The following is a 24,593-nucleotide window of genomic DNA, read 5'->3' as shown; positions in this document are numbered from 1 at the left end:
GACTAGATGGTATCATTTAGGGACTAAACATAGAGAAGAGATCAAGTTCAAGGACTAAGTCCTGGAAACCTTTCAACATTAGCTAGGGAAGAGCAATAACCAAAGGAACTAAAAAAAGAGGATTCAGTGGATTCGAAGGAGAACCAAAAGAGTAAACTGTTCCAGAAGCCAGGTGAAAGTGTTCTAAGGAGTAGTAACTAACCATGCAAGAGCTATTAATATGTCAAGTTGAGGATTGAGAACTGATCACTGAATTTAGCAATGTGGAGGTTACTGGTGACTCTAACAAGGGCAGTTTTGATGGCATGGTAGAGAAAAGGCCTGACTGGAGTGATTCAAGAACTAATGAATGGGAAGAGAAGAATCAGGGACGGGAAAAAAATAACTCAAGGAACTTTGCTGTAAACGGGAGCAGGGAAAGAGATATAGGGTCAATAGAGAATTCTTCTTGACATGTGAAATGTACTAGTGTTTGCTGAAGTGAATAAGCACTAAAAAAGAAAAACTGATGACATAGTCCAGTGGAGCTCCCTCTCTTCTAAAACACAGCAGTTCATTCATTCCATTAAAAAATGCAGAGTATCGTGCCAGATACCATGGACACCAAGATGACTATGACACACCGCTTGCTGTGGAGAAGTGAAGGTGCTCCTCGGCTGTGATAGCCAAAGAGGGTGGACTTGCTTGGAAGGGAAACTAAAATTTATTAAGCAGCTACTATAAAGCATCTTCGCATCTGTTATTTAATTTGATCCCTAGAACTTCCTGGGAAGTATATACCATTGCCCCATTTTATAAATTAAGCACTTGAGGCTCCAGAAATTCAAGTTATTTTGCCAAGGTCATCCAAGAAAGAGAATGAGCTGGTATCTGAACTCTTCCTTTCTTTTCTTTTCTTCTCTCTTTCTCTTTCTTTCTTTTTTCATAGAGACAGGATCTTACTATGTTATAGCCCAGGTTGGTCTCAAACTCATGGAATCAAATGATTCTCCTGCCTTGGCCTTCCAAAGTGTTGGGATTACAGGCGTGAACCACTGTACTGGGTCATATCTGAACTTTTATATGCCTGATTTCAAATCAATATTTTATCCCTTTGCTAAAAAATTCTGTCAAAATAAGTACACTAACTTCAGGTTAAGTAACTCGAGATGTTTATACTTCCTCTTTACAAGACTTACTTATATAATAGTTCCACCTGGCTTTAAGAAAAGAATCTCAGTAGGGCGGGGTGTCTCACGTCTGTAACCCCACCATTTTGGGAGGCCAAGACAGGTGAATCACAAGGTCAGGAGTTTGAGACCAGACTGGCCAACATGGTGAAAACCCCGTCTCTACTAAACACACAAAAAATTTGCTGGGTGTAGTGGTGGGCACCTGTGATCCCAGCTACTCGAGAGGCTGAGGCGGGAGAATCACCTGAACCTAAGAGGCAGAAGTTGCAATAAGGGGAGATCGCACCATTGCACCACTCCAGCCCAAGCAAGAGTGATACTTCATCTCAAAAAAGAAAAAGGAAATAAAGAAAAAGAAAAGAATCTCAACAACAGAATATATTAACCATTAATGCTGGGGTTTTTTTGTTTGTTTTTTTGAGACAGAGTCCCACTCTGTTGCCTAGGCTGGAGAGTATAGTGGTGTGATCTCATCTCACTGCAACCTCCATCTCCCAGATTCACGCAATTCTCCTGCCTCAGCCTCCCCAGTAGCTGTGACTACAAGCATGTGCCACTACGCCCAGCTAATTTTTGTATTTTTAGTAGAGTTGGAGTTTCACAATGTTGGCCAGGCTGATCTCAAACTCCTGACCTCAGGTGATCCACCTACCTCGGCCTCCCAAAATATTGGGATTACAGGTGTGAGCCACCATGCCCAGCCTGCTAGTGCTGTTTCTATCACCATTTCTTGAGACAGGGTCTTACTCTGTAGTCCAAGTTGGAATGCGGTGGCACAATCATAGCTTGCTGTAGCCTTGAACTACCGGGCTCAAGTGATCTTCTCACCTCAGCCTCCTGAGTAGCTGGGACTACAGACACGTGCCACCACGCCTGGCTAATTTTTGTGTTTTTTCGCAGAGAAGGGGTTTTGCCACGTTTCCCAGGCTGGTCTCAAACTCCTGGGCTCAAGTGATCTACCTGCCTCAGCCTACCAAAGTTCAGGGTTTATAGATGCTAGCCACTGCACTTGGTCTCTGTCACCATTTCTCAACTATCTTTTTCAAAACAGGTTCTCCCTCTGTCACCCAGGCCAGAATGCAATGGTGTGATCATAGCTCACTACAGCCTTGAGCTCCTAGGCTCAAGCAATCCTACCACTTCAGCCTCCTGAGGAGCTGGGACCATAAACATGCACCACCATGCTAGCTACAATTTTTAATTTTTTTTTTAATGGGGTCTTACTATGTAGCCCAGGCTGGTCTCAAACTCCTGGCTCTAAGAGCGATCCTCCTGCCTCTGCCTCCCAAAGTGCTGGGATTATAGGCATGGGGGCACAACCATCTTTTCACAATCTTACAAATACCTTCACTATATTTTCATTTCCCAAAGTCAAAACCATTTCTCTGCCCTATTTGCTACCTGAAGTCATTAGAAACTGTTATAAGAACTTCTGGCATCATTAATTAGAAAATCATATACCATGTTTGCGCCATTCAAAAACACCTAACAAATTTGAGGGGGGAAATGCAAAGTACTCAAATACCAAGATATCCGCTGAATCTACCTTTATTATTAGAGAAGACAATGAAAGATAACCAAAGTAATTTATTCTCATAAGATCATCAAAACATGGCATGTTATACCTTGATATGACAGGTAAAAAGTTTGCATATTTGCAGCGTGTGTAAGCGTGTGCGTGTGTGTGTGTAGGAAGGAAGAAATACAGAAGTAGAGGGGAATGGTTTTTATGAAAATAAAACAATTTTTTCACTTAGTGAAACTAAGATAGATCTGTGTGCTGTCATTTACAGGAAGTGGTTAGAGGCTGGCAGGAGGGAGTGACTAGTTTTCTTTTAAGAGATCATTTATAATACAAAGAACAGGCCTTTTAAAGTCACATTTAACACCCCCCAGGATATCCTTTGCTAACAGCCAACAGGCAGGGCCCCAAACCATGAAAGAAGCCTTGTAGAAGACAGACTAAGAACTTCATTAAGATTTTAGATCTGCCTCTCTTTGGGATTACCCACAGGAATTTTTGATGGTCTCCCCTAACTGCAACCCACAAGAAATCTCCACACAAGGCAACACCCCAGAATCACTTTAATGTCTGCAAGCAAAACAAGCCTTGCAAAGATATGCTGGATGTTTTATTTAAATGTCATGGAGATATACTTGGTCTCAAAAAATAATTGATATTCACAAGCATCATAACTTTAGCAAATTCTGACCAAAACTTTTAAGTTATACCATAACTAAAAAACCAAAATCCAGAAAAATAATGCTTACAAAGAAAGAAGGCATTAAAAAAATACAACAAATATACCTAAGATTATAAATTTGGTGGAGGGAATAGCATATGACTGATAGGACTGAAAACCTTGGGTTTCTAGAAATGGCAGGGTGCAGACATCAAAGACCTGAAACTCTTGTCATCTGTCCCGTCCCATGAGTAGTACACCAGGCAGCTAACCGAAGACAGCAGAGGATGTGAGCTGCAGACAACTTAATTAGGAGACATCCATGACTCTGCCTCTAAGGTTTGGCAATGTGGTATTGGGACAATATTCTTTGGAATAACTACAAAGAATATTCTACATCCACAAGTGTCATCAAATACAATAAAGCAAGGAAAATTTCCATATTTCTTGCTCAGTATATATAGATGCCATGAGTATTATAGCAGGATGGGAATTGTAAGCCCAGTCGGCCTGGGTTCTAATTCAGATTACTATGTATATATATCACATTTAGCATCTCTGGGCAAGTTACCTCAATTTCCTCATCTGTAAAATGATGATAATAATGGCACCTGTCTTAGAGTTGTAGTAAGGATGAATCAGTTAATGTGTTTCAGATGCTTGATATGTGCTCAATAATTACTGGTTCTAATTGTCATTATTTGGAGGAGCAGCAGACAAACCACAAAGACCTATGAATATTGCTCAGACTATACAAAACCTTGGCAAACTGATAACTTACCTCACCAAATTATCTAATCTATCTAATCTCAGTCTCCAACTTACCAACCCTGCCCTCATTCCCCATGATAATAATCGCCCTGGAACATATATAATGACTGGCACATTTTAAATGCTTAATAAATGTTTATTTGTAACTTCATGGTAAAACTTTCCATTTTTCCCTATCAACAAATTAAATCCAAAACTCTCTGGCTTCACAATATTTTCCTCATTATCCTGGCAAATTTTTCCTTCCAATCTCCACATATTAAAATCCTATTCCTATAGGCCAGCTTAAAGCCAGTACTTCCACAGAATTCTCTCCAGTCCCTCCCTCCATCCCAATGAGAAGTAAACTTCTCCCTCCCTTGAGCTTTTATTATACTTTATCTGTTTCTCTCCTGTTTACACTTCGAGCTTTATAACACAGCCAAGCACATATCCCGTTTCTCCCTCACTAGACTGTTTTTGAAGCTAGATAGCTGCTCTCCTTTATAAAATCTTAGTCACTAAATATTTGTGGAATGAGTGAATCAATAACTTAATGAATGAATGAGAGAACCTGAGAACTGCTTAAGATCAAGAAGCAAGGGTGGAGCTCACGCCTGTAATCCCAGCACATTAAGAGGCCAAGGCAGGCAGATCACCTAAGGTCAGGAGTTTGAGACCAGCCTGGCCACCTATCTCTACTACAAGTACAAAAATTAGCCTGGCATGGTGGCACGTGCCTGTAGTCCCAGCTACCTGGGACACTGAGTCAGTGGAACTGCTAGAACCTGGGAGGCAGAGGCTGCAGTAGAGCCTGGGTGACAGAACAAGACTCTGTTGAAGAGGGGAGGGGAGGGGGGAGAAGAGGGGAGGGGAGAGGGTAGGGAAGGGAGGGGAGGGGAGGGGGAGAGGGAGAAGGAGGGGAGGGGAGAGGGGAAGGAACGGGAGGGGAAAGGGGAGGGAGGGGGAGGGGAGAGGGGAGGGAGGGGGAAAAGGGAAGGAGAGAAGAGAGGGAGGAGAAAAGGAAAGAAAAGAAAAATTCCCGAGGCGGGTAGATCACGAGGTCAACAGATCGAGACCATCCTGGCCAACATGGTGAAACTCCATCTCTACTCAAATTACAAAAAACTAGCTGGGCATGGTGGCGCGTGCCTGTAATCCCAGCTGCTCAGGAGGCAGGAGAATTGCCTGAACCCAGGAGGTGGAGGTTGCGGTGAGCCGAGATGGCACCATTGCACTCCAGCCTGGGTAACAAGAACGAAACTCTGTCTCAAAAAAAAAAAAAAAGAAAAAAGAAAAATTCCACTTCCGGAAATCCCTCCAGATATGGATTCTCCCCAACGTCGAAACTCTAGGTGGCCTTATTATCAAGCTCAGCAATTGAAGGTCTTACCCTTAAGAAAGAAAAGGGAAAGTAAAAAGTGGGAGATGCTCTCATACAGACTTAGAAAACTCACTCTTGGCCAGGTGTGGTGGGATTATAGGCTTACACCTATAATCCCAGCACTTTGGGAGGCCAAGGTGGGTGGATCACCTGAGGTCAGGAGTTCGAGACCAGCCTAAACAATACAGTGAAACCCAGTATCTACTAAAAATACAAAATTAGCTGGGAATGGTGGCGCATGCCTATAATCTCAGCTACTTGGGAAACTGAGGCATTAGAATCCCCTGAATCCAGAAGGCAGAGGTTGTGGTAAGCAAAGATCATGCCATTGCACCCCAGCCTGGGCAACAAGAGCAAAACTCCATCTCAAAAGCAAAAACAAAACAAACAAAAAAAGAAAACTCATTCTTAAACCCAAGTGCCTCTCTCTCTCTGACCAGGACTGTAAATATAATCTGTGAGCCAAACGTATATTCAAATTCTGATTTCACAATCTCTAATTGTGTATCTTTGAACCAATTATTTAATCTCTTCAATCCACAGTTATGTGTAAAATGGGAATAATAAAATTACCTCTTCACAGTGTTACAGTAAGGATTGAGAAAATGCATGAAATATTTGGTACACAGTTAGCATTAACTATTTAAAAAGCATTAAACACTGACTCATGAATGCCAACTATTGTTATTACGATTACTATAGGAGAGAATCTACTTCCTAGCAGGCAGGGCATCAAGTCACCTTCAGTGGCCAATGCAAGAAGATAAATGAAAGTAAAGTGTGTGTTACTGAACAGCTCTAAGACACCAGCTCAATGACTAATTCAAATTAGGCTTCAATGCCATTGCTTCAAAAAGGGAAAGTAGAAGAATATCTAGTCAACCTCAATAGCCATATTACCATTTTAGGTAATCTCTCTCTCTCTCTGGAATTTTGGCCATTTTCCCCAATAAAATAATATCTATCTAGTAAGCCTTTTCCAGGAAACTCTGGTAGCCAACATCTTAAAGAAATGAAGAAGATACAAAGAAAAGAAGCCCTGTCTATGGGGACTGTTCCAGAATCTTGCCAAGGATTGTTATTTTTGTCCAGAAATATTTCTTTCTTTCCTTTTCTAAACAGAATTTTGCTCATGTTGCCCAGACTGGAGTTCAATGGTGTGAACTTGGCTCACAGCAACTTCTGCCCACCTCCTGGGTTCAAGCAATTCTCCTGCCTCAGCCTTCCGAGTAGCTGGGATTACAGGTGTGTACCACCACGGCCAGATAATTTTTTTTGTATTTTTGGTAGAGACAGGGGTTTCACCATGTTGGCCAGGACAGTCTTGAACTCTTAACCTCAGGTGATATCCACCCACCTCAGTCTCCCAAAGTGCAGGGATTACAGGTGTTAGCCACCATACTTGGCCCATAAAGTTCTTAATATAAATTCATACATTTTGTTTCTGCTCTAATATTAAAAAAAGATAGTACTGAATGTACAAAGAAGTCACAATAAACAAGGAATCTGGCTCATCTATCATTAGATTAGTGACAGTTTCTCTTATTTAGAGCCTAACTCCCAGTGGCCCCTACTGGACAAAGATAGATACAGAAGACTGAGTTTTTAAACAACAAAGAAAACCTGTGTTGCTTTTATTCCAGTGAAATTCTCACACATAGAACTTTCATTATACAAGCTCACGCTTGTATCAAAATCTATATATACCTGTAACACAGAAGGCAACTATGCTACGTCCAGTCAGCTTATTCCTTTCATAGGGAACATTATCACCATAAAGTTAGTTGGCTTCACAGCTGCCTCAACAGGATCGCCAGTATTTATGGTTTTGTGATGAGTCCTTAGAGAGAAAATAGCAGACAGAGAAGGAGCAGTCACTGGCACACAACTCCTACCCCTCAGTACCTTGCAATTTTTCCATTCCCCGAGGTGACTCACTCTCAACATAGGCCAGACTACTTGCCAGCAGTCAGGGCCACTATGTGTGCCTAGTGAGTAATGCTTCCCCAGTGTACATCCTCCCAGCTGTCTGTGATTGAACAAGTCATAAAAGGAAATCTGGGTAACCGTTTTAAGTTTTGTTTTTTTTTTCTTTTTTTGAGGCAGAGTCTTGCTCTGTTGCCCAGACTAGAGTGCTGTGGTAAGATATCGACTCACTGCAACCTCCACCTCCCAGGTTCAAACAATTCTTATGCCTCAGCCTCCTGAGTAGCTGGGATTACCAGCTACAGTGGCACGCACCACCACACCCAGCTAATTTTTGTATTTTTAATAGAAATGGAGTTTTACCATGTTGGCCAGGCCAGTCTTGAATTCCTGGCTTCAAGTCATCCACCTGCCTCAGCCTCCCAAAGAGCTGGGAGCCACCATGCCTAGCCCAGTTTTAAGTTGGTTTTTTGTTTTTTGTTTGCTTTTTGAGACAGAGCCTCGCTCTGTTGTCCAGGCTGGAGTGCAATGGCACAATCTTGGCTCACTGCAACTTCTGCTTCCTGGGTTCATGCAATTCTCCCACCTCAGCTTCCTGTGTAGCTAGGATTACAGGCACCCACCATTGCACCCTGCTAATTTTTGTATTTTTAGTGCAGACACAGTTTCACCATGTTGGCCAGGCTGGTCTTGAACTCCTGACCTCAGGTGATCTGCCCGCCTCAGCCTCCCAAAGTGCTGGGATTACAGGCATGACGAGTTTTAAGTTTTAAGAACACAAATTCCATCCTGAACACAAGGATAGTTCCTCTCGGCTCCCTGGAGGGACTCAGAGTTGTAATGAATTCCCTCTAATGGCAGCCAGGTGGCAATGCAGAAACAGGCAAAGGCAGAAAAGCCAGTGAGTACAATAAACCCTTACTCTCTAAAATCTGGGGACCACAGCTTCTATTTTGGATAAAACAAAAAGTAATGGGCATGAAGCAGAGCCCAGCCCAGCCTAGAGGTTGATCATGGTTCATTCCAGAGACTGCTTGTTTAGCAACACTCTGCCCAGTGGAGATTGAAAACCAGCCCCATTATCACACCACCTGCTATCAGGCAGCATCACATTGTGAGGCACAGCCCTGATGACAAGCCAAATCTCAGAGGAAGGAAGCAGCCTCTTAAGTATCTGTCCATCCACCCTTAGGTGCCCTAACTAGTGCATGAGGAAAAAAGAACAGCATCTGGCCTTTTTGATTAGTAACTGGCAGATAATTGAAAAATTGACAACAATTGTAGTTCAACTTTCTCCTAATAGATGTTCCTGATGCTTCCAATTTCTGAACCTTTCTGGGGTTCTGCAGCACAATTTACCTTGTTTCTTATTATTGCCCATTTCCTGCAGGCACAAGCATCTACCCCCCTCAGCATCCATGTACTACCACACCACCCAGTTCATTTTTAAAATTTTCTGTAGAGATGGAATTTTGCCATGTTGCCCAGGCTAGTCTCAAACTCCTGGGCTCAAGCAATCCACCCGCCTGGGCCTCCCAAAGTGCTGAAAATACAGGTGTGAGCCACCGTGTCTGGCCAAGGCACAATTCTTAAATGTGAAGATCACCAAGAAACACCAAACATTTTAAGAGAGCTTCTAACTTCGAAAAACAGAGATCAAAATAAACAGAAGGAGCTCAGAAGAAACAGAGACAATGTTGGATGCAGAGAAGGAAGGAAGGAGGGAAAGAGGGAAGAGAGAGGGAAGGAAGGAAGGAAGGAAGAAAGAAGGGAGGGAGAGAGGAAGGAAAGAAGGAAGGAGCGAGCCTCTAATTAATATCCTCAGAGAGCGTTAAAAGGCAGTATTAGCCAGACGATTGCTTGAACCCAGGAGTTTGAAGCCAGCTTAGGCAACATAGTGAGACTCCATTTCCACAACAACAAAATGAAATAATTTTTAAAAATCTGCCAGAAGGCCAGGCGCAGTGGCTTACACCTGTAATCCCAGCACTTTGGGAGGCCGAGGTGGGTGGATCACAAAGTCAAGAGATCAAGACCATCCTGGCCAACATGGTGAAACCCCGTCTCTACTAAAAATACAAAAATTAGCCGGGCATGGTGGCATGTGCCTGTAGTCCCAGCTACTTGGGAGGCTGAGGCAGGAGAATTGCTTAAACCTGGGAGGCAGAGGTTGCAGTGAGCCGAGATCATGACACTGCACTTCAGCCTGGCGCCTCGCGACAGAGTAAGACTCTGTCTCAAAATAAATAAATAAATAAATAAATAATCTGCTAGAAAGTGATTTGCAGCATAGAACTCTATACTCAGACTCTTAATCAAATGAAAAGTAAAATTAGGCATTTTCAGATAAGCAAAATCTCAAAAAGATTTACCTCCCATGTATCCTTTCTCAGGAAGCTATTCTGAGACACACCACAATGAAAAAATGGAGTGCGTCATGAAATATGACAACATCAGCTCCAGGAAACATGAGATCCAACAAAGACAGGTAAAAGAAATTTCCTCATATGATAGTGAAGGGAAGTGCCAGGATGACAGCTTTACTAAAGGCTTTGAGAGCAACCCATCCAGAGTGAATAAGAGAAAGCTCCTAGGGGATGTCTCCAAACAGACTACTGAACTCAAAGATGATTTGATATGTTTCAACATACTGAAAAAGAAGTCTTAGGGTCCCATGGAAATGTCTCGAGGTATGTACATAGATCAGTAAACAAGTGATAAAATAAGGCAATTATTAATTCCAGGAAAAATAAAAAGTTGGTCCAGAAAGGAAATGTAATCATAGTATACTACTTAACTCACCTTTAAGCAATATTTATATAATCACTATAATCTGAACACTGAATACCACGTAACTGAATATCATGTAATGGCAGTAATGTGTGACTTTGGGAAGAAGGGGGAAGAGAAAGTGTGTATGTTAAGGGGTAGGAATAAAAAAACTAAACCCTAATTTTCTGTAATAGAATATCAACAGATAATGTTCAAAACAGACAAAATCAAGAATCACTAGTAAAAGAGAAATATATTCTGGCTGTTTGTGTGTACAGAAAAAAAAAAAAAGAAATAGAAATGTGGGCCAGGTACGGGGGTTCACACCTGCAATCCTAGCACTTTGGGAGGCCAAGGTATAGGAGCATCATTTGAGGTCAGGAGTTTGAGACTAACTTGGACAACAAAGCAAAATACCTCATCTCTACAAAAAGTAAAAAAGATTAGCTAGGTGCAGTGGTGCACGCCTAGAGTCTCGGCTACTCAGGAAGCCAAGGTGGGAAGATCCTTCGAGCCCACAAGTTCAAGAGTGCCATGAGCCATGATCACACCACTGCATTCCAGTCTAGGTGGCAGAGTGAGACCCTGTCTCTAAAAAAAAAGAATATAGTGGAAAATACAGGAGATTATTTTTGTCATATGCCTTATAGTAATATTTTAACCTTTTAAAGTAAGAACATGTATAATTTTGATTTAATGTTATAGAAAGTTGGGCTGGATTATGAAAGACCTTAAATGACAAGATGAGTTTGGATTTTATCCTATAGGTGATAATGAGCCCCTAAAAAAATCATTTCTCCTCCCACCAAAACACACATACAAAGAGATGTTTAGAATCCCAGCCCCACATGGACTCCCTTAACATTCTGGTTAATTGGGTTTCAGATATTTCTCCCTTATCCATTGCTCTCTACCTCATGATTAAAGGGCTTTAGCTCATAAGCAAAGGGAGAGGGGACCTGTATATATTATGTGGCAGGTACAAGAAGATATTAAGGTCAACAGTGCTTCCTGGGTTCAGACTCATCTGGCAATGAGTCAAGTGGTGATTTCTGAAACAGCATCACCACAGATTACCCCCAGGGGGGCTCCCAAATCAAATACACCCTAGGGAACTTTCCTACCTTCAGCACTTCGGGTTAAAAATCTCTTCTAACGATTTGTTATTTCATGAAGAGATACAGGGAGATGGCTGCTAGCAGGGAGGAGGCATATTGCTAACTAACCCCCAGGGAAGTCCAGCACCCTTCTCTAAGAAATTAAGTTATCTCATTTCCTTCTTATCCTACTCCAAAGATCTGTTTACATCCTACAGTGTACCTAGTAGTATTGTCTAAAAACAAAACTCATGATCAGCCAGAAGAATGTAACAATTAAAGGCTGTGTCAAAAAATAAATACAGTTTTCCTTCCTCCCTTTCAAATTATAGTTGTTTTTTTTTTTTTAACTTTTCCTTCTTGCTTCTGATATATCTTGGGTTGGTTTTTGTTTTGTTTTGTTTTGTTTTTTTAAAGAAACTAAGCCTCTATGTTGCCCAGGCTGGAGTACAGTAGCTATACAGGCACAATCACGGCAATCATGGCACTATTCTATAGCCTTGAACTCCTGAGCTCAAGTGATCCTCCTGCCTTAGCCTCCCGAGTAGCTAGAACTACAGGTGTGAGCTACTATGCACAGCTCTTTTGAGATATATATTGTTTTGTTTTGAGACGGAGTCTCCCTCTGTTGTCAGGCTGGAGTGCAGTGGCACAATCTTGGCTCGCTACAGCCTCCCCCTCCCAGGTTCAAGCAATTCTTCTGCCTCAGCCTCCCAAAGAGCTGGGACTACAGGTGTGCACCACCACGTCTGGCTAATTTTTGTATTTTTAGTAGAGATGGGGTTTCATCATGTTGGCCAGGATGGTCTCAATCTCTTGACCTCGTGATCTGCCTGCCTCGACCTGGCCAATTTTTGTATTTTTAGTAAAGACAGGGTTTCGCCATGTTGGCCAGGCTGGTTTCAAACTCCTGACATCAGATGATCCACACGCCTCGACCTCTCAAAGTGCTGGGATTACAGGCATGAGCCACCATTCCCGGTCCTGATAATATCTTAAAGAGAGGTATCTACTTTTTTCGTGGTGTCCTATGCAGCCTAAAATTTCCTTTTTTCATGCCATCTTCAGATGAACAAGTTATAAGCACAAAGGCAGCAACTGATATTGCTAAGTCATCTCTCCTAAGACCTTCTTTGAGAGGCCCAAAACCTGAGGCAGAATACTGTCAATGCTAGCCTCTCTTTTATCTTTGTGTAAATGGCTAATTTAGCCTCCAACCTCATAGTCACACCCCTCTGGGTAGGTACATAATTATGACCAGGAGGACTCTTTCACAATCTTTTTTTTTTTTTTTTTTTTTTTTTTTTTAAGATGGAGTCTCGCTCTGTAGCCCAGGCTGGAGTGCAGTGGCGCCATCTCGGCTCACTGCAACCTCTGCCTCCTGGTCCCAGTTCAAGCAATTCTCCTACCTCAGTAGGAGAGCCTCCTACATCAGCCTCCCAAGTAGCTGGGATTACAGGCATGAGCCAACATGCCCAGCTAATTTTTGTATTTTTTAGTAGAGACAGGGTTTCACCATGTTGGCCAGTCTGGTCTTGAACTCCAGACCTTGTGATCCACCCGCCTTGGCTTCCCAAAGTGCTGGGATTACAGGCGTGAGCCACCATGCCCGGCCCACAATCTTAATATAAATGGGAGCCTGAATAACCTAACCAACTTTAGCACTTTGCAATATGAAAAGATACCAAGACTTATCCTGACTTTAACTCTCCAGCCCGCCACCCCACCTTATCAGCTTCAACCATGCAACACCATTGAAGGGCCCTCTGTTCAAAGAAGAAAACCACCACCACCACCACCACAAGACTTAACTAGGCTTAGAGCAAAGATCCAGCTCTAGCCAAAATACTAGGAGGAACTAGCGTACTTCTGGCAATAAGGTAAAAAATTCTGAGATCTGACCTTCTGATATCAAGGCAACTTAAGTTCCGCTCTATAACATGTCAAGGGAAATCTCATTTCTCCAAACCAGCCACCATGACCATGTGAGGTTCATTTCCAAGACACAAACTCTGCTAGCTATAGAACTGAGGCAGGGTGCAGGAACTCACACACACCACCTTGCATGTGAAAAAAGTCCATGACTAGCACAGGATGATGTGAGCCATCTCACCCAGAGACAGTATGACCAAGACATGCACAGACTCAACCAAAGGCTCTGAGGGCACATGAACAGCACTGCCCATACCAGGGCTCATAAAACAGGAACTAAAAAAACAGGTGACGTTTCCTATGATTTATGCTGGTCAATCATTCTGACTGCCCAGGCAACCACACCATTTAACATCTTCCAGCAACTCAATCAAGGTTCCTGTCTCCACCTGCTCCTTTGACATCATCCTGTCATTATATGTTCTTTGAAATTCCTTTGATGAAAAATGAGTCACTTCTTCCTGCCAACACAGGCCTGAGCCTCTTCCAGGCATGTCATTCTTTGGTAATCCTGTGGGGGCAGGGTGCCACCCAGTGGTTTCTGCAGCTACTCTCGCCACACCTCCCAAGAAAGAAGGCCTCAGAGCAAGATCAAACGTAGCCTGGAGGAAAAATGAAGAAATGATGTAAGAAGTGAGGTTCTTGGTGGAGCTGGGAATCAGAACATAAACTGGCTACTCCAGTGGGACACACAGTTGAAAGGATGAAGAATTAAGGCAGGGCACAGTCACCCTTAAAAGAAATGCTTCAACCTCAGAATGCTCACCTTAAAAGTTTGGTTCCTGATACAAAGTGCCATCATGTATTCTCCTGCAAAAAATGATTGCAATCCTGTTTCTCACTCTGAAGCTTTGGGGCAACAGTAACTTGCCTGCTCAAGACAGTGACAGTCCTGAAACAAGTCTTCAAGACAACTTCAAGATTCTCAGTGGCAGTGATAAGGGGCCCAATAGAAACAGACAAAATACTGTTCATATATCTACAAATCAGCCTAATATTTTTAATAATAGCTTCACTGAAATTTGGTTAACATATTGCACAACTCAGTCTTTTCAGGTATACAATTCAGTGGATATTTAAGTATCAGTATATACACAGAGTTGTTCAACCATCACCATTATCTAACTTTACAACATTTCATCAGCCCCAAAAGAAAGCCTGTATCAATTAGCAGTCATTTCCCATTCTCCCTTCCTCAACCCCTAGCAACCACTAATCTATTTAAGGTCTCTATGGATTTGCCTATTCTGTATGGATGGAACCTTACAAGCCTTTGTGTCTGGCTTCTTTCACTTATATATGTTCTTATATGTGTTCTTCTTTCATTTAGTCTAATGTTCTCAAGGTTGATCCATGTTAGCATTGATCAATACTTCATTCCTTTTCACCAACAAATAATATTCTATTATGTGAATATGCCACACGGTGTTTATCCATTCGTCAGTTGATAGATGTTGCAGTTGTTTCTACCTTGGGGCTATTATGAATAATGCTGCTATGAGCATTTATATACAAGTTTTCTATGAATATATGTTTTCAATTCTTTTGGATATATACTTGGGAGTGGAATTGCTGGGTCATGTGGCAACTCTATGTTTAACGTTTTGAAGAGCCACCAATCTGTTTTCTAAAGCAGGTGCACCATTTTATATTCCCATCAGCAATGTCAGAGGGTTCCAGTTTCTCCACATCCTCGCTGTCTTTTATTAAAGCCATTATAGTGGGTATGAAGTGGTATCTCACTGTGATCTTGATTAGCATTTCCCTAATAACTAATGATGTTAAGCATCTAAGCATCTTTTCATGTGCTTATTAGCCATTTGTATATCTTCTTTGAAGAAATGGCTATACAAATCTTTTGCCCATTTTCTGATTGGATTTCTTTTTACTGTTGAGTTCTAAGAGTTCTTTACATATTTTGGATATAAGTCCATTATTAGATATATAATTTGCAAATATTTTCTCCCATTCTATGAGGTGTCTTCATGTTCTATGTAGTGTCCTTTGAAGCACAAAGGTTTTACATTTTGATTAAGTACAATTTCTTTTCGTGTGTGTGTGTGTGTGTGTGTGTCTGTGTGTGTGTGTACTTTCAGTGTCATCTACAAGAACCCACTACCTAATCAAAGGTCACAAAGATTTACTCCTAAGTTTTCTTATAATTGTTTTGTAATTTTAGCTCTTACATGTAGGTCTATGACTCACTTTGAGTTAACTTTTAACTCAAAGGTAGCGTTTAAGTTTATTCTTTTGTATATGGATATCCAAGTGTCCCAATATAATTTGTTGAAAAGACAATTCTTTCTACATTGAATTGTCTTGGCACATTTATCACAAATAATCAATTTACCATAAATGTAAGGGTTTCTTTTTGGACTCTCAATTCTATTCCATTGATCTATATGTATATCCCTATGCCAGTACAATACTGTCTTAATTACTGTAGGTTTGTAGTAAGTTTTCAAATTTGGAAGGATGAGTCCTCCAATTCTGTTCTTTTTCAAGACTGTTTTGACTATTCTGGGTCTCTTGCATTTTCACATGAATTTCAGGAGCACCTTGCCAATAAGAATAAGAATAAGAATAAGAATAAGAATAAGAATAAGAATAAGAGTAAGAGTAAGAGTAAAGAAGAAGAAGAAACCCTGCTGGGATTCTGATAAGGATTATATAAAATAAAAGGCAATCTGAGCCACTGTTTACTAATACTTGGAAACTAAAACACTCAAATTTCCGTATGCTCTATCAAATATTTAGCACACTAGAGAGCCCTGATTTACAGGATCCCCCAAAAGAAGTAAAATGCTTAAAAAAAAAAAAAAAAAAAAAGATACTGATTACCAGCCAGGTGAGGTGGCTCACACTTATAATCCCAGAACTTTGGGAGGCCAAGGCACTTGAGGCCAGGCGTTTGAGACCAGCCTGGACAACATGGTGAAATCTCATCTCTACTAAAAATACAAAAAAATTAGCTGGGCATGGTGGCACATGCCTGTAGTCCCAGTTACTCGGGAGGCTGTGGCACAAGAATCACTTGAACCCAGGAGGCGAAGCCTGCAGTGAACAGAGATGGTGCTACTGCAGTTGAGCTTGGGCAACAGAGCGAGATCCTATCTCAAAAAATAAGAAAGTAATAGAGTATCTTTTGTACTGCAGAACAACAATTTTCAACAAGTTTCCATAACAGCTGAACACCCTAAGACCTAAGAAACAGAGACTTAGTCAACCATAGCTAGGGCTGAGACGAACAGCAAAGGCCCTGAGATCTGTCAGGCCCCACAGGCCTTGGCTCATTCTACCTTAGTAAAGAAGGATAGAATAACCATAATCCATTTCTCTAACACAAATGCCTCAAATATGCAAAAAAAGTATCAAAAGAAGAAATAATATCTTTCTTTTTGTGTGTGAGAGACAGAGTCTTGCTCTGTCACCCTGGTTGGAGTATAGTGGTGCAATCTCAGCTTACTACAATCTGTGCCTCCCAGGTTCAAGCAATTCTTCTGTCTCAGCCTCCCAAGTATCTGGGATTACAGGCATGAGCCACTACACCCTGCTAATTTTTGTATTTTTAGTAGAGATGGGGTTCCACCATGTTGGCCAGGCTGACCCTTGAACTCCTGACTCCAAGTGATCGCCAGCCTTAGCCTCCGAAGGTGCTGGGATTATAGGCATGAGCCACCATGCCTGGACTTCATCTTCTTATATAAATCAGCCACAACTCATCCCTAAGAAAAATAAATCTTTGTATTAGTACCAGAGTAGGTAACCAGAAATTTTATAAAAAATAGGCTTATATGTTGCAATCTGGTTGCAAGAGGAAAAGTCATCATAATAAATCTTAATCCTGAATTTATATAACAAATACTTTTTACTTAAAAGAAGTGTTTATTTACAGCAGCTTTGAGGAGGGTGATGGGGAAAAAAAGCCCTCTAAGTCTAAAAGCCCTCCAAGCTCCTTATTTGACTGTAATAAAAGCAAAGCAAAGAATAGCATAACTTTATTTTTTATTTTTGAGACAGAGTCTTGCTCTGTTGCCCAGCCTAGAGTACACTGGTGCAACCTCGATTCACTGTAACCTCCACCCCCCAGGTTCAAGTGATTCTCCTGCCTCAGCCTCCCAAGTAGCTGGGATTACAGGCACAAGCTACCATGCCTGGCTAGTTTTTATATTTTTAGTAGAGATGGGGTTTCACCATGTTGGCCAGGCTGGTCTCAACCTCAAGTGATCCACCCGCCTCAGCCTCCCAAAGTACTGGAATTACAGGCATGAGCCACCCCGCCCAGCAGCAGAACTTCAAACTACAATGTATTAACTATACAATTAGCATTAGGAAAAATAGGCTAAGAGCTAACCCAAACCCTACCATCAATTCTGACCTCTTTGATCACACAGCAAAGCTCCTATTCTCAAATATAATTGAATGCCTACAGTGTGTATGTGTCAGGCAATGCTCTTTACATACGTAACTCTAATCCTCTCTAATTCCTATTGTTTCAAGTAGAAATTATCACCTCCATTTTACAGAAGAGGAAACTAAGGCTTGCAGGGATTAAGTAATTTGTCCAAGATCATACAGCTAATAAGTAGCAGAGCTAGAATTCAAACACAGGCCTCTTCAATTGCCTATCTGGTACTTTTTCCACCAGTTCAATAGCATTCCAGTATCCCGACTCTCCCATCTACGTTTCATCCCAAAGACTTCCAGAAACAGAAGATGCAGAAGGGTAGCGGAGTCCCACCCCAACTCTGTTCCGAGTGGAGTTGGTTTTCTTAGAGCAACATGGGGTCGGGAGAAAGAAAGGAAAGGGTGGAATATGAGCAAAGACAAAGATGGACATCAGAAAAGAAGCATGTGTGGGAGTTCACTTTGCAGCTAAAAATAAAATTGAGTAAGGGCAGGCAGCCCTGGCTAACTAAGATGACTTCAGTCAAAATTGCAAGCAAACCTTTTTACTGATGACATCCATTTCTCCCCTGTAAACGGAAGTTAAAATATCACTTAATCACTGTTTAATCATTCTCCATAAGTTCACTGCAGTTTAACTCCTTACATTCTGAGAGCCTCTAGCACGTTCCTAGACAATCCAGGAAAGGAACTAAAGAGACCATCAAGAGGTGACTAAGGCTGACAATAAAGCAGAAGGAAACTTTCAATATGCATTTACTCTCCAAAACCACTTTACCAGTTAGGAATTTTACATTATGATCACAAGCCACCTGTTCCCTTGGCTTTCCAATCTTGACACCTGATTCATGCCATGGCCAGCCTCATTGAAGGAATTCCAGGAGTGAGGCACCAGACCACAATTTAACTCCTGAGGGTCAGGACTTCAGGATTGCTGGAATGTGCCCAGTAAAGACCTGGAGGGGTGTCTGGGCAGCTGAAAACCTCGACAGGGGAATTCAATAAGAACAACTGCTGAACCCTAGGTTACGGATTTAAAAATAAACCTCAGTGACCCTCATGCCTTAAGAATCATTTGGGAAAGAATGTTGCTGAATTCAGCAACTATGTGCCCCACTGGGGTGAACTAGAGAGAGGAAAAAAGAGAAAAATGCTCTTACTACCCCTTTCAAGGAGTATGATAGGACAAAAAAGACAAAGGAAATCCCAAATTCGCTTTCCCAAAAGGAAAAGACTTACAAACTACCTGTATTTCTGTATTTCTTATATTTTAAGGTTTCAGGAAAGGTGTTAGTGCATATGCACTGTCTGTGAGGTACTAAGATTATGTTCGGCACATAAAAGTATGCAAACCACCATGGCACATGTATACCTACGTAACAAACCTGCACATTCTGCATATGTATCCCAGAAAGTAAAATAAAATTAAAAAAAAAAAAAAAAAAGAATGTTGAAAAGGAAAATTACAATCTAACTATAAGGGAGCACATTGGCTGACCTTTATGAACTCCGAGTCTTACTGAGGATACAAACATAAACTTCTCTCCTGGAATTTGTAAGGAGAAGACAGTGGGAAATAAAGATTTCCCTGACAGCCTAGATTCTGTGGAAATCCCCTTCTCGGTGATCCCATTTCTCAACTTGAATAACCACCACTCCATTCTTGGACATTGCCATTTTACTTACTCAGTGGGGAACTTTATTGCCATGGCAGTGAAGCTTTCCTAGCTACAGGATTTCAGCATTAAGCTCACCCAAATGATTCTTAAAACTTAAGAGTCACTGAGAAAGGCCTAAGGGCACTTCAGAAAGCAATGGCCTTCCCATTCACCACAGCTTCTGATATAGATGGCAAAGGAAATAGTGCCTGGAGCAAAACTGAGACGTTTCCCAGTTATCTCTTGGAGCTGACCCTCTAAAAGATGGTTATATTATCAGTGCCAATTATAAACTAGGCATGGGGATTATAGTCCTACATTCCTCTATAAACACAAATATGCCTAACCTCACCATCATTTCTCTTTCCATTAGCAATACCATTTTATGAATGATATGTGGAGTGGCTCCTGGAACCCTCTCTGATGTTTCCTTTTTTGCATAATGATGACAGCCAGGGAGTGATGATGCAGTTATTTGTACATTAGGCATCAATCTGGAAAACACCTTCTATAGAAACACTAGTTGGTTGCCAGCAAAGTCTTTAGGTGATCCAACAGCCCGAAGCTTCACAAGTGCAATCATGGCTGCTGAAGTTTTATTTTCTTGAGGGACTTTAACTGTTGATTTTCTTGTCATTTGTTTTACTGTTTTTTTCCCCCGCTGGGGCGAAGAAGAAACATATATGATTGGAATTAACCTACTTTCCTTCTTTAGGATTGAGAAAGTTAAATCTCAATCCTTTGTAACAAGGTGATGTTTTACACAAACAAAAGCCAATGTAGCTAGACAACACCTGAGGGACAGTGTGGGGCAGGATTATAGAGACCAGAACAACTGCATGCCTCTCCCAGCCATAAACTCCTACCTGCCTATGTCTAAAAACACAGCATAAACTTCTCCTGGTCTGAAAAATCATTTGATTCACATACAGCAAGGGCTAGCCTTTAGAAATCTTTTTTATTCTTTTCTTTGTGTGTGTTTTGTTTTGTTTTGAGAAACAGGGTCTTGCTCTGTCACACAGGCTGGAGTGCAGTGGTGCAATCACAGCTCATTACAGCCTCAAACTCTTGGGCTCCAGCAAGCCCCCAGCTCAGCCTCTCAAGTAGCTGGGACTACAGGAATGAGCCACCATACCCAGCTAAATTTTTTAATTTTTTTTGGTAGAGATGGGGGTCCTGCTATGTTGCTCTGGATGATCTCAAACTCCTGATGGTCTCAAGCAATCCTCCTGCTTTGGCATCTCAAAGTGCTAAGATTATAGACATGAACCACTATGTCAGGCCCATTTTCCTCATCATCCCCCGCCCCCCCCACCACCCCATATTCCCATTGCTGAAAGGAAAATTTTATTTTATTTTATTTTATTTTTTGAGATGGCGTCTCACACTGTCACCCAGGCTGTAGTGCAGTGGCATGATCTCGGCTCACTGCAATCTCCGCCTCCTGGGTTCAAGCAATTGTCCTGCCTCAGCCTCCTGAGTAGCTGGGACTACAGGTGTGCGTCACCACGCCCAGCTAATTTTTTTGTATTTTTAGTAGAGATGGGGTTTCATCACGTTGGCCCGGATGGTCTTGATCGCCTGACCTCGTGATCCACCTGCCTCAACCTCCCAGAGTGCTGGGATTGCAGGCATGAGCCACCATGCCTGGCCGCTGAAAGGAAATTTTTTTTTTTTTTTTTAATTAAAAAATGACAATCCTCTTGTAGTTCATAAGCATGAAGACTGGGTTTTCATGCTCATGTGCGAGATACGCCTCCTTCAAACCTTGTAATAGCACATTATCTTTCTGACATGAAAAAAAAATGAAAAATTATCTAGCTTAATGCTTATCAGCAGTTCCTAAAAAGAAGAACATATAGAAGAAAAAGAGGAGGCCGGGTGTGGTGGCTCATGCCTATAATCCCAATACTTTGGGAAACCTGAGGTCAGGAGTTTGAGATCAGTCTGGCAAACGTGGCAAAATCACATCTCTACTAAAAATACAAAAATTAGCCCGGTGTGGTGGCACACATCTGTAATCCCAGCTACTCAGGAGGCTGAGGCGGGAGAATCACTTGAAACCGAGAGACGGAGGTTGCAGTGAGCCCAGATCACACTACTATATTCCAGCGAGAAAAAGAAGAGAGGAAAGGGTGTGTAAAGAGCTACATTTTGTTCCCAATTGTTCTTTTCACAAAGTAAAAACAAAAGGCCCTTGAGACCCTAAGAAACCCTACCTTTCCCTATTCAAGAACCAAACTAGCATTGACTGCCTTGTATTTTGGGATTTTTCCCGAAGTTCCAGTGAACAACTCTGTCTCCTCCAGTTCTGTGACCAAATCAGGACAAAAGACACCACAGCCTCACTGAGATATCTCTCCAAATTCATATAATACCTTATTTTCTTAAGTTGAACCAAGGGACTGTGAGCCCCTTGAAGATAGGCATCATGTTTGTATTCCTAATACGTAGTCCTTGCAAAGAGTGGAATTCAATTTGTTACAACTACCCTTCTGTGTTCCAGCTAATTCCCTACAGAAAGCCTCACCACCCTAGAACTTTGGTCACAAATCTCCTTTTCTCAAACCTCTAGTCCGACCACAGTAATTCCCAATCCTTAGGTCCCAACACAGCTCTAAGGTTTCTAGACTATTCAAGAGATGCTACATAATTCTCAAATATATCTTTGAAACTGAACTAATTTTAACCCTCTTGAGAAGTTTATACTACTTAGCATTTTTGTTAAAGGAAGGAACTATAAAAAAATTAAACAAAAAAGAAAAAAAGTCACAATTCGAGGATCTTACTAAAGATTACTCCTAACCAAGGCTTCAACAGCAAGCAATGTGATTTGGAGGAAAGGCATTCATCTGCACATCAGAAACCTGGGTCATGGTTTAAGCTTGTCAATAGCTATATGACATGGGGCAAGTATCCTTTGACTTCGCCAGGTGGGCTCAGTTCCTCATCTATCTTTGCATGACACTATGACTTTGGGATTGATCTAAAAACCTGACTCTATTAAACATCTAGAGATAGAACCAGTGGTGCTTAGTAAGAATAACAAGAATTCATTTCTAGTTGCCCAAGCATAAGTAGAAATTCTCTACAGAAAAATGACCAAAATGGGGGAAAAAAGAAGGAAAGAAAGGGCTTTATATGCAAGGTGTAAGAATCAAAAGTTAGCGGACCTAAGAGGAGAGTGGAAGCTATGGTTACGGAATTTAAATGAAAAGGACTATCAGAAGTCTTCCCTTCCTGCTCTCAATTCTCCTTTAAAGAATTCTGAACAATGAAAATAATTAAGAAATGGGACAAGCAAACATACAAGTAAGCTCTAGGTAAGAGAAGAATTGCTGTCTGCTATAAAATGGATTTAGAAGACGAAAGTAAGGATTTTTTTGGCAGGGGAGTCTTACTCTGCCACCCAGACTGGAGTCCAGTGGTATGATCTTGGCTCACTGCAACCTCTGTATCCCAGGTTCAAGTGATTCTCCTGCCTCAGCCTTCTGAGTAGCTGGGAATTACAGGCGCCTGCCACTACACCCAGCTAATTTTTCCATCTTTAGTAGAAATGGGGTTTTGCCGTGTTGGCCAGGCTGGTCTCAAACTCCCGGCCTCAAGCGATCCACAAGCCTCAGCCTCCCAAAGTGCTGGAACTACAGGTGTGAGTCACCATGTCTGGCTGAAAGTGAGGATTTTTAAAAGGGAAGAAGAAATCAGCAAAACAGAAAGCAGAAAAGAAGGATAAAATACAATCACAACACACTTGCATTTAACTATGTAAACCTGACCAGGAAGATAAAAATAATTTAAGCGGTACAAAAGTTTACTCACAATTCTACTCAGTGAGGTTTTACACCAAAGAAAGGTTATTTACCAGAGTGAACATGAGATGAGAGGACTTGAATCTGAGGCTTCAGCACATCTCAGTCCATTGTGCCTTTTCACATTGTGAGCATTCTGAATGCTGAATGTGATTCTAGTTTTTGAGAATACTTATTTTTTCCATATAAAATGTCTCATAATTACAGGTCAACTATTTTATATTGTATTCCAACTCCATCCTGGCATATAAACAAAACCATGTTTATATACTTTAATTTCTGGGTCATTTGAGATATTTTTCCATGATAATTTTGACTATTTGGAATCCTCACTTTATGTGCAAACTTTACAACCTAACCTCCTCCTGCAGGAAAAAGATGAGATTTTACTTTGCAACAGAGAATGGAGAGAGGTAGGGGAGGGAGCCAAGGAAGTCCTTCCTAAAAACTAAAGACAATACAGAAAAGGACAAGAAAGACACAAAAATCTCTATTTCTGTGCTACTTCCTTAGCCACTCCCAGCAATTTGGCGAAGGCGGTGGAAGCTTATAAAATAGCTCAGAGGCTTGGAGCAGGTCATTCTGCACATCTCTTACTATGGCCAGGGAAATGCAGTGGCTAGGCACTTGCCCAGAGCCTCCACTAGTGACATTCTCCAGACTTGGTAGTACAGACACTGGGACCAGACCCAGCCCTGAGGTTTCCCCTTGTCCTACTGTTTCTTGCTTCTCTTACTACTGTAAATTTGGAGAACCAGGGGCCCCGACTCTATACCTTGGTTCAAGCTTTCCTGGGGCACAAGAAACATCACTATTCTCAGACAAAGACTAAGAAAGTAGATGACCCATCCCCCGACCTTGCTTTTGCCAAAGAGTAAGTTCTTCATGATGAAATTGATTCCCTTGTTGACATTCAACTAAGAAACTGAGCCTCTAAGATGTGTCCACACAGAGAATAAATCTTTCCTTTTGCCTCTGACTGATAAAAAGTTCACGCCTAATGGAATGTCTGTTTCCTTTTCATTCTAAAAAGACAAGGGCCTGACTTTGCCAACCCTAGAAAGCCACATTTGCAATTACTAATGAGAAAAATAAAGCTACACTCAGCACTTGCCATAGACAATAGTAATATTTACTGTGATGAACTCTTACTATGTGCCAGGCACTGTTCTAAGTATTTTCCACATATTAACTCATTCAATTCTCATTATAACCCTATGAAAATGGTCTATTATAATCCCCTTTTTATAGTTGCAAAACTCTAGCTTAAACAGAAAAGTTAAGTAACCATGCCCCAAATCACACTAAGTGATAGAGTGTGATTCAAGGTCAGATCAGTGCAGCAGGTCCTTTGGGAACTACTGTTTTGGGTGGATTTCATAAAAGACAGGAGGAAAGAAAGGCTAGTAGAAGCAATGACCAAAAATTGGATAGATTTTGTTGCTGTGGTTCATCTCTACACAAATGTGTGGCAAAGTATGATTAAGTCTCTCTTAGCTCTAC

General features: G+C 41.5%; 1 protein-coding gene and 1 pseudogene across 2 annotated transcripts in view; one reads left to right on the top strand and one right to left on the bottom strand.

Annotated features, from left to right (window-relative positions):
* The window catches only part of MACF1 (microtubule actin crosslinking factor 1), a 319,804-nt gene that overhangs the window by 282,047 nt on the left and 13,164 nt on the right, over positions 1–24,593 (bottom strand). The window lies entirely within an intron of this gene.
* Positions 20,979–21,076, top strand: LOC118143523 (small nucleolar RNA U13; annotated as a pseudogene).

This window comes from Callithrix jacchus, chromosome 7 (genome assembly GCF_049354715.1).
Source record: "Callithrix jacchus isolate 240 chromosome 7, calJac240_pri, whole genome shotgun sequence".
NCBI classification, from domain to species: Eukaryota; Metazoa; Chordata; class Mammalia; order Primates; family Cebidae; genus Callithrix; species Callithrix jacchus.
This window is presented reverse-complemented; position numbering and strand designations above follow the sequence as displayed.